Raw genomic sequence first — 11303 nt, forward strand, 5'->3', positions numbered from 1 at the left:
TGTATATCCTGAATTCTTTATCTGACATTCCATCTGCTGCAGCTGTTACCTCTTCTAACGTTGCGTTGACCTGCATTGCTTGTGGTCCTTTCTTTCCTTGTCTTTTCATACTGCTTGCGTATCTTTCCTGCAGGTGCGGGCGGCGGCTCTTCTCTCTCCTCATTGCAATTGGGGTGTCGTGGCTACCACGCCGGCAGGTCACTGGGCCTGTTCTGGGAGCTGGCGGCGGCTCTGTTCTGCCCCTACTCCAATTGGGGTGACGAGTGTACCGTGCCGGCAGGCCACCGGGCCTGATCCGCCGGTCGGTTGCAGGTTTGCCTACCCTGCAGGCGCGGGCGGCGGCTCTACTCTGCCCCTACTCCAAATGGGGTGATGTGTCTGTCCTACCGGCAGGCCACTGGGCCTGTCCCGCTGGTCGGTCGCAGATCTGCCCACCTTTCGGGCACGGGTGGAGGCTCTGCTCTGCCCCTACTCCAATTGGGGTGTCGTGACTACCCCGCCTGCAGGACGCTGGGCCTGTTCCTGGCACGGGCGGTGACTCTGCTCTGCCCCTACTCCAATTAGGGTGGTGTTTGTACCACGCCGGCAGGCTCCTGGGCCTTATCCGCCGGTCTGTTGTAGGTCTGCCTACCTTGGAGGCGCGGGCGGCGGATCTGCCCTGCCCCTCCTACCACGCCTGCGGACCCCTGGGCCTGATCTGCAGGTTGATCACTGGTCTGCTCACCCTGCGGGCACGGGTGGCGGTTCCGCTCCGCCCCCACTCCAATTGGGTTCACGTGACCACCACACTGGCAGGGCCTGATCCGGGCGTGGGAGAAGGATCTGCTCTGCCCCTACTCCAGTTGGGGTGACGTGTGTACCACACTGGCAGGCCACTGGGCCTGACCCGCCAGGCTGTCACAGGTCTGTTTACCTTGCAAGCGTGAACGGCGGCTCTGCCCTGCCCCTCCTACCACGCCCATGTACCACTGGGTCGTGGGTCTGCCCACCTTGCGGGTGCGGGTGGCGGCTCCGCTCCGCCCCCTCTCCAATTGGGGTCACGCGGTCACCATGCTGGCGAGCCGCTGGGCCTGCTCCGGGCACTGGCGGCGGCCCGGCTCCTCCCCTCTGGCTCGAGGACAAATTGAGGAGACTCGGGTGACTGTGCCTCACCCCCCCCACCAGGAGACCAACTGCTTATGTTGCCGCTGGTATTGATGAAGTTCTCTCCTCCGCCACTTTCTGCTGACATCAGATCTCTGCCATGTTGGTATCCTATGTGAATGGCAGCATTTCGTTCCCCTTGCCGGGCAACCAAAGCAACGGGTGAGTCCTGACCGGCCCTCAGCAGGACCCGGACCGAGACGCAGTTTCCGTGGGCTCCTAGCCCCGGGCCAGGGAAGTTCCGGGAGCCGGAACTCAGCTGCCCCGCGCTCGGTGTTCGCTCCAATAAGATCAGATTCTAAGAAGCACCCAGGCGCTGAACCCTAGCAATCTGTCTGCAAGCCGCAGGCGAATTGCAGCCTGAAATTACCTGTTCTATGGCTGAATGAGCTGCAGTCAGTCTAAAACAGGGAAGGTGACGTCAGCTCTCCAACATGGTGGCTGCTGGCCTCCTCTGTGGTCTGACCGGTGTGGAGAACCGAGATGGACCGCTTCCTTCCCCCGTCTCGAACCCAGAATTCAGCCCTGAGTACGGTGCTTGCGCGGCTGGCAGAAACTGCAGCGCTGTAACCCTGCGTCTCTATCCCAGCGCGTGCTGCAGACTCTAGCCGCGGGGTGATTTGCTGAATAAGCAGTGTTACCCTCCATGCGACAAACCTCTCGCGTTTGAGTCCCCGTAGCCGATCCTCGTGCGATGGAAATCCTTCCTCCAGGTTCCGGAGCACCCCACTATTGCTGGAAATTCCTAACAAGATATCCTTTAGGCGTCCTGACTTGTCATACTCCCACACAGTGAGGCAGCACACGGGGGCAATGCACTCCCCTCGCCGCCATCTTCCTCCCAGTCCGAAAAATATATATATTAAGAATAAGGGCATAACATAATTGTATTAACTTTATGAAACCATGTGGTTCTTAGATATTTGTATCCATTCCAATATACTTTTAATTAGGAGTGTACTCTTACATGTGACATCATGTGATATAGCAGAAATAAGATCCTTGTGTATACCTTTATTTCTTTCTTATAATTATATAGTCAGGAAAGAGAATAAGGATTTTTTGTTCATCACAGGAACATTGCTGGCTTTTGTTCCTGTGGCGAGCAAATGCATCCCCATAACCTCCAAAATTAAAAGCAAAATATAAAGAAGCATGTTTAGTATCTATAATCAATAGGATATTATTTAGTAACACAACTATAGAGAAAAGTTGGGTTATTTAACTCAAAACTAACTTAAATTTAGGGCTGCAATATAGAAACCTGTGGAATTAGATTTTGCCTGAAAAAGGATATCTTTCGATGGCATTTACAGGTGAGCTTTCTTTAAAAATGCAGGCTCTGAGCAGCTCTGGTAGCGGGTCTGAAACACAAAGTACAGGTTAGGAAGGCGGGACCAGAAGTCCTGTCTGAGTGACTGTGGAAGAACCAATGGGAAGCCCGAGAAAAGGCAGGAGGTGGGACCAGGAAGCCCACTCCAAGGTTAAGGGTGGCGGTTACCATGGTGAAGGAAACACATGGAACCTGCTGTCCATTTTAGGCAGCAAAGGTTCCCTGAATTTTCCTAGCCGGTTGGATTTCATTTGGTTTTGTCTGCATTTCCCCGCCTGGTCAGGATCCCATGGAGCGTAGCAGCTTGCCTTGTCTCTGTGGTTGCAGCTTGTGTCCTCCCATATTTTCTACTTTCTCTTGTAGCACCTGGGTGCTTTAAAACTGAGTTTTAGAGGCAGACACCAGGGTTACTATCAGATCCGGAGTCTGCATTTGGCATCTAGGTCAGATCATTTAAGGGTTAAAAGTACTGCTGACCACAGGTCTAGATACAGACCCCATAGGGAGCATCAGCTAAAGTCTTTTGTCCCCAGCAGCTGCATTAACAACCATTCTGATCCACAGAACAAGAATGTAGTAAAGAGGTTCAATATAAACTTTCTGAGTTTTCACAAAAACAATAGAAAAATAAAATTTACTTCTCTCCAGGTAAAGAATCCTTGGATTAGGTCTCATTATAACATTTGTTTTTTCTTTTATTCACTTTCCAAGAACAGACTTCTAATACATAAACCCAAAAAAATCTTTATAAAGATTCACAAAAACCATCCAAAGAAGTCCATAAAGGTGCTTTTCCCATGGGAGAGGACTCAACTCAGCAACATAGCATCTTAATCATTTTAATAGCTCTTTACATTTATTTAGAGTCTCTAGAATTATAAAAGTAATTTTTTTCTTTCTAAAGACAAAATATTCCCCAATATTAAAAAGTTTAAAGTCACAGACTTTCCTTCTGTCTAATTTACTTACTTTCTACAATTCAGGCCACAATACTCTGCAATCCTAAGCAAGCTTAACTTCTGGAGAGAAATTCCAAACACACTAAACTTCTAAAATTTATCCTGGAGCCCACTCAGGGACACCATTTGTCATGTTGCTTGTGACTAAAACACTCAGGCGTCACTCCAGGGGAACTGGGCTACAAGAAATAACCACACAAGAGCACAAGAGACAGAAATACCTTTTTCTTTGGGGGTGCTGTGATAGCTCCTCTGACCTTAAGGGTCCACAGAAAAAGAGAGAGAGAGAGAGAGAGAGAGAGAGAGAGAGAGAGAGAAAGCATGTGCTTTTATCAAGGAGAAGGCATTCAAATGAGGCAAGGGGTCAGGTTTCGGGGGGCTGAGCCTAGCTTCCTGATGTCTGCTGTCAGCAGGTTGACTGACATCTAGGAAGGCCATACCCAAGGGCAGAGAAAGAGAAGGGGACACACAAAGGGCATGTCCATGGAACATTCTATCCCAAACAGGGCAAGGGGTAATATCACAAAGGAACAGGTGAGCGTAGCTTGACCTATGGGGCTGCAAGAAGGCACGCCTACCCATGAAGACACATTTGGTTGCATTATTTCTACCCTCAAGATTGGGGCTACCATATGCAGCTACTTAAAAGTGGCCAGATCACTGAAAGTGCCTCAACCAATCAGGAGAGAAAAAACGCTGGTCACATGATATGGTGACCTCCCACACTAAGTCACTACTATTAGAGTGATATTTTAATCAGTTCACTGCTTTGTCATGTGTATCCCAGAAACTCTGAGCCAGGCAAGGGAAGAGCCCTAAGGGAGAGCAGAGTGGGAAGAAAGAGGAAGAGACAGGACTTGGGAATCTTGGGGAGATCCTGCTATGGGGAGAAGGAGTCATCATTACTAAGACTGGTTTCTGAGTAATGACAGTTGACTTGAAGGGATCCCTTTCCTGTCCAAAATGGTGGCATATCTATTGTCCTTACAAAACTTTTCTTTTTGGTTCCTGCAGAAATATCCAGTGAAGTATGGGTTAGGGAAGTGTTTGAATGACAATGGCCCAGCAATACCTGTGGTCTACGACTTTAGTGATGCTCAGAAAACCTCATCTTACTACTCACCTATTGGTCGAAGTGAGTGTTTGCTCCCAAAGTCCAATCAGAAGTCCTTTCTTGAACTCTTGGTGAAAGAGGGAAAGAGGGTAATAACAATAATAAAGAACTGCTAGACAGGGTCAGAGGTGCATTCTTGTCATCCCAGCTACTCTGGAGGCTTGAGGCAGGAGGATTGCAAGTTTGAGGCCAGCCTCAATAACCTAGAAAGACCCTGTCTCAACATAAATAATAAAATGGGTTGGGGATGTGGCTCAGTGCCAGAGCACCCCTGCATTCAATCCCCAGTACCATCATTAAAAAAAAAACAAAAGCTATTATTCCCTTATTGAGCTGTTAAAATATGTCAGCTCATTCCTAGGAATTTGATGTGATTTTTTGAAATCACATCATGAGAAAACTATTAGGATTATAATTTTCTCCATTTTACAGGGCATAAACCCAGCCTTCCTCCCTGTGCAGCCTCTTATAATAACTAAGAAAAGGTTAAGGATAATATTTACAGGAAAGAACTAGCAAAGTGGTGAGGAAGATTTATTTTTATTTATCTATTTATTTATTTTGGTCCTGGGTATTGAACCCAGTGGTGCTTAACCACTGAGCCACATCTCAGCCCTTTTTTATATTTTATTTAGAGAGAGGATCTTGCTGAGTTGCTTAGGGCCTTGCTTAGCTGCTGAGCCTGGCTTTGAACTTGTGATACTTCTGCCTTAGCTTCCCATGACACTGAGATTACAGACGTGCTACCCCATCTGGCCAATATTTTTGCTTGTTTGTTTTGATGGATAGCTATTGGTTTTCTTTAAAGAGACATTTTTCAGTACAATGAAACCATAGAAATGAAGTTTTGGGTCAGAAAAATCAAGAGCCATGTGCTTTTGTTATTTGAATGAAAGCAGGAAAGCGAGTGATGCTGCTTTGGTCACTGGCTGAGATGTGTGTAAAACAGGTAGCTGCATCGGACATTGCTTACCCTGCTCATCTTTACATAGGGGTCTTTCTTTCTATTTGGTGGTATTGGGGATTGAGCCCAAGAGTACTCTACCACTGATCTACATCCCTAGCCCTTTTTTTTTTAGGGTCTCACTAAGTGGCCGAGACTGGATTAGAACTAGCAATTCTCCTGCCTCAGCCTCCCGAGTCACTGACATTACAGGTTGCACCACTGGGGTGGGCATAGTGAGCTTTCTGTCCAGTCTAATGTCTCCTGCAATCTTCTGTGAGTTCCAGCCTCTTACTTCAGATGAGAGCTTCTCTCAAGGCCAAGTTCAGGCCTGGGATTCACCACCCACTGGCCACACTGTGTGGAGCTCCATCCCTATGGCTTGGATGTTCGGCTGTAGGCTAAACTCTTGGCTTAGGGCATCTTGTTCTGGTTAAAAAGGAAAATGATTCTAGTTATTATTATTATCATTATTAGATACTGGGAATTGGACCCAGGAGCACTTTACTATTGAGCTACTGCACCAGTATTTGTTGTTTGTTTGTTTGTTTGTTTAATTAATTAATTACCCCCCCCCCCCCGTTTCTTGGATGGGCTATTTATTTATTTATTTGCAGTGCCGCTTATAATTGAACCCAGTGCCTCACATGCTAGGCAAGCACTCTATCACTGTGCTGCAACCCCTGCCCCCTGCCCCAGTCTTTTTTTTTTTAGTTTTCAATTTTGAGTCAGGATCTCTCTAAGTTACTGAGGGTCTCAATAAATTGCTAAAGCTGGTCTTGAACTTGTGATCCTTCTTCCTCAGCCTCCTGAGACACTGGGATTATAGGTGTGTGCCTCTGGTGTCCTGCTCTAGTCACTCTTTTAATACTTGGCTCTTGTTTGCATCTTCTTTTTCAGGAGAATTTATTGCAGGGTTTGTCCAGTTCAGGGTGTTTAATAATGAGAGAGCAGCCAACGCTCTGTGTGCTGGGAAGAGAGTTACTGGCTGCAACACGGAGCATGTGAGTATCTGGGGAGACAGCAACAGGCACGCATGTGTGTGTGTGCGTATGTGTGTGCACATGTGTGTGTGCCTGTGTCATTGTGCATCAAACTTGCCCTCTTCCCCCCGTATTCTCTTTACTCCCTTTTCCCATTTTTCTTGATGTATTATACATAGCATTTGGCCTTGTTGCTACATATTCCTACACGCACATGACATAATCTGATCACTTTCATTTTACAGTACCTCTTTCCCTCCCCTCCTCCTTTCCTGGTCCTCTTCCTCTACTCTACTGGTCTCCCTTCTATTTTTGTGAGATGCCCTTCTTTCCCACTTTATCCTCTTAGCTTCTACATATCTCATTACTCTCTTGATGGTGTCATATGAACAGAATTTGAATGGAGTCCATTTTATCAATATTTTAATTTATGGGGAGTATTTTTGTGCCTGTTTTCTTCCTTCATTTCTTTCTTTCTTTTCTTTTTATTTTATACTGGGGATTGAATCCAGGGGTGCTCTATCACTGAGATACATCCCCTTTTTATTTATTTTTTTTATTTTGAGACAAGGTCTTTCTAAGTTGCAGAGGCTGACCTCAAACTTGCCATCCTCATGTCTCAGCCTCCTGAGTCATGTGCCACCGTGCATATATGCATGTGCCACCGTGCATATATGCATGTGCCACCATGCCCACTCAGCTTGTGTTTTCTTTAAGAAGTACTTCCTGTATTGAGGTCATAAGGCTACTGCAAGTATAACATTAATATTGGAAAATTTTTAATATTAACATCTAGAATACTCATCTTTATGTGAGCATGTGTACGTGTATGAGAATGTGACTTCCTTTCTCCTTGCTGAGGCTCAGGGACCAGGACTGTGGGACCTCCTGTCCAGGCACAGACATCCTGTACTGTTTAGGACCAAAATCAAGGGTTGAGGTTTCAAATGCACCATTTGAAAATACAACAATGCACCATTGTTGTATTCTCAGCCTTTGGGATTAAATATTCTGTTACCTAGAGTTAGAGGGAGGATTATGTTCAGGAATTTTAGCCCACAGCCAGCACAGACTTCATAAATGAAGGTTCAGCTATGTGAGAAATCCTTAGGGAGTTTGAATTAAGGAGACCAGACTCTGATTACCTTTAAACCAGCTCCAGGATGGCTCCTCCTACCTCCAGGCTCCAGCCACCTATTATGGTATCGAGGTTTACTGAAGAGGCTAGCGAGAGAGAGAGAACACGCCAGGGAGTGGACTTTTATTGGGGAACAAAAAGTTCTGGGGAAAATCCCATCCAATAAAGATTAAGGGGGGCAGTGTCCCAAGGTCAGGGGCAACAATGGGTCTTTGGGGTAGTGGCAAGACACACCTCCACACGGATGAGCCCTTGGACCTGAGAAGGGTGGGGAAAGCTCTGGACACAAGAATGTGTCTAAGCGCCTCTCGCCCAGCCAGGGAGGTAACTCAAATCACATGGGAGGATGGTCTCCCACAAGGAACAACCCATGAAAGCCTTTGAAGCTGAGAGTGCTTGAGAAACATGAGGTGTTGTTATTCTCCACCTGAGCTTTAGCTGTCAGAGTCAAACTTGGCCTTCCCACCCCTATTCAGGGATTGCATGGATGGACCATGTATGAGACGTTACCAGGAAAGTCCTGGACATGGTTATGATGGGGAATTTTCAAAATGGAAACACTAAACGAGCAAATCTTTTGTGACTACCTGACTCCCCTGGCACTTTGAAGCCATGGCTTCAGGCATGTGTAATGTAGTGTGCACATGTGCCAACAAACACCTGCTCTTACCTGCACTGGGCACCTACACTGTACTAGAACAGGAGACACAACGGTGATATATTTCTTGCTCTCATCCAACGGGGCAGACTTTCCACACAAAGGTGAAATTACTATCTGATGAACCCAAGGTCTTAATAGAAATATAAACCAGGGAGGTGCGAATGTAGCTCAGTGTTGAATGCTTACCCAGCATATGTGAGGTCCTTGGTTCAACCCTCAGCAACAAAAATAAGCAAAACAAAACAACACAACAACAACAACAAATAACTAAGGGCTATAAGAACACCTAACTCTGATGAGAGTGTCAAGGAAGTGATTTCAGGAAAGGGAACTTCTGTGCTGAGTCTTGAGAGCTGGAGAGATAGAACTTTATGAGTTCTCAATGCAATTTAGGAAATGAATAATGTGTTCAGAATCATCAGTTTTTCAGAGGGCATGTGGCATTCAGGGGGCAGCAAGCTGCTTTGCCGTTTTGGTGCATGAGATGTATGTGGGGTAGTGAAAGGAGCTGGATTAGGAAGAGACCTCACATCACACCAATGATTTTGAACTTTATTCTATAGTTGATGGACTTGATCCTCTTTGTGATGATCATGTTGGTAGCACAGTGGTGACAGATTCTACTGGGGCAAGATTGCAGACTAGGAGACCAATATTGAGGTGGTTCCCCATAGTCTAGATGAAGGCCTGAAACAGGGTATTGCCAAAAGGGATGAAAAGGGGGTACTGTGAATTCCAGAGATTCTAAATTTATGTCCAGTTTAACATTTATGATGGAAAGGCAACAAGTCTACATTGGGGTAAGGGAATATCTTTTATTATATCAAGGTGTCTGGATGATGAGCAGGTTTAAGGTAAACTAAGGACATATAGTCATATGCTGCTGCATAACAATATTTTGATCAATGACAGACTGCAAGTATGACAGAGGTCCCAGGAGATCATATCACCTTGTAACATCATGGTCATCTTAGTTTGTGTAACTACACTATCATGTTCACACAGTGTCAAAATTGCCCAATGATGTATTTCTCAGTAAGTGTCCCCATGTTAAATAATGTCTGGATGTAATTAACTGTGTTTCAGTTAAGGGGAGCCTGAAGCGCCTTCAGAGAGGTCCCAGTGATAGAGTTTGAGGTCTTCATCCCAAGAAACAAATGGACTGGAGATAGAGCTTTGGGGCCATCAGTGAGTTGTTACTAACTCTACCCAAAGAGGATCAGACAATCTATATGGGAGAGGGAGATGTGTCCCCTCCTAGGGAGCAGCACTTAAGGAATTCATGAAGGAAGAGTCCAGTCAGGGAATCCAAGAAGGAATATTCAGAAAAGTTGAAGGAAAGTCAGGAGGAGATGGTGTGTAACTAAAGCTAGGGGTAGAGAAGTTTTTATCAGAGACACAGATCAACACTGCCCATGGAGAATTGATGAGTACCGAAGATTCCTCTGTATTTGGTCATTAAGGTCTTTGGGCTCACCAGCAGACCTCTCATCACCACCTCTTCCTCTCCTTGTTTCCTAGCACTGCATTGGTGGAGAAGGATTCTTCCCAGAGAGTAATCCCAAGCAGTGTGGAGACTTCTCTGCTTTTGATGCAGATGGACAAGGAACTCAGGTGCATTTCAGCAACAGCCGGGAGATAACAGAGGCAGCTGTGCTTCTCTTCTATCGTTGAGAACTTCAGACTATGGGACCCAGAGCTCTTCTCCCAGGGATGCGGTCCCAAGGATGGACAACTACTTGCCCAGGAACTAGAATGTTAGTAGTAGAGGAATGAAGAATAAATCATACTAATTCAGGGATTGGTGTTTGTGTTATTTGACTTTGCATCCCTGCGACCAAAATATCTGTCAAGAACAACTTAGAGGAGAAAAAGGTTATTTTGGCTCATGGTTTCACAGATTCAGTCCCTGGTGGATCAAGTCCATTGCTTTGGGCCCAAGGTGAGGTAGAACATCATGATGGAAGGTGTGGTGGAGGGAAGTTACTCCACTTATGGCAAAAGGGGGGAGAGACAGAGATGGGGGGGAGACACACGTGTGAGAGCAAATAGAGTAGGAAGGGGCCTCTGGGAAGAAGATCCTTCTAGGGTCACTAGACCCCAGTGACCCACCTCCTCCAGCCATGCCCCACCTGCCTATAGTTGTTGAAAGCCACAGCTGAAGGGGCCCCAGCAAACTTCCAGCTGCCAGCAAAAACTTCCAGCTGCCAGCAAACTTCTAGCTGCCAGCTGATGATTGGCTCACAGCGGCCCCAGCAAACTTCTAGCTGCCAACTGATTGGCTCCTCTGTGGTGATGCTCATTGGGCTGTTTCCCCACCCTTCAGACCACGGAGCTGCTCATTTGGGGACTTTTTTTTGGCTCTGCCCACAGGACCCAGCCAATCAGCCTCAAGAGCAGGAGTAGTGGGGGAGGTTGAGAGGCTTGTGGGAAGCCGGTGGTGGCAGTTGGGCTCTGAAGGTTTTCCCGAAGAGCTGTTTTATTGACGTGTGTGATTCTAAAAATAAAGTTTGTTTCTTTTGACAAGTGGCTCCTGAATTGTGCCCAGCCAGACTGCGGCATTTGGTGGGCCGCACAGGGAACGACTGAGGGTAAGTGATAAGGTAAACTGCTTGCCCCTGAGGGCAGGGCTAGAGGATGGGTAGCCATTTTAAGATTCTTCTTTTGTTTTGCTTCACTTTTGTTTTAAGTTGCCTGTCGCTAGAGATGTGTAATATGGAAGAAAAACCACTCACATCTGAGGAACAGATAGGGAGAAAGGATGGATGGACATTTCAGGAGGATAGAAAGGCTATTATAATGATTTTCTGTTGTTCCACTTTTGTTTCATTCTGTTTCAGTTTTGTTTGGCGTTATCTTCTTGGGTTGTATTATAGTTATAGTAGAAATATTCAAGTAAAAGAGAAGGTCTCTAGAGCTAGTCAGACAGAGAAAAAAATTTAAGTAAAAAAGAAGGTCTCTCAAGCTAGTCAGACAGAGGAAAAAATTCAATTAAAAGAGAAGGTCTCTTAAACGAGTCAGACAGAGGA

At 46.3% G+C, this 11303-nt stretch overlaps 1 pseudogene; it reads left to right on the forward strand.

The window, feature by feature from the left end:
* The window catches only part of LOC124082497 (intelectin-2-like), a 35080-nt pseudogene extending 25132 nt beyond the window's left edge, over positions 1-9948 (forward strand).
* Positions 9949-11303: the final 1355 nt, after the last annotated feature.

The sequence above is a fragment of the Marmota monax genome, unplaced genomic scaffold (genome assembly GCF_021218885.2).
Source record: "Marmota monax isolate L192 unplaced genomic scaffold, Marmota_monax_Labrador192_F-V1.1 WCK01_AAM20220418_F8-fsc00145, whole genome shotgun sequence".
In the NCBI taxonomy this organism is placed as follows: domain Eukaryota; kingdom Metazoa; phylum Chordata; class Mammalia; order Rodentia; family Sciuridae; genus Marmota; species Marmota monax.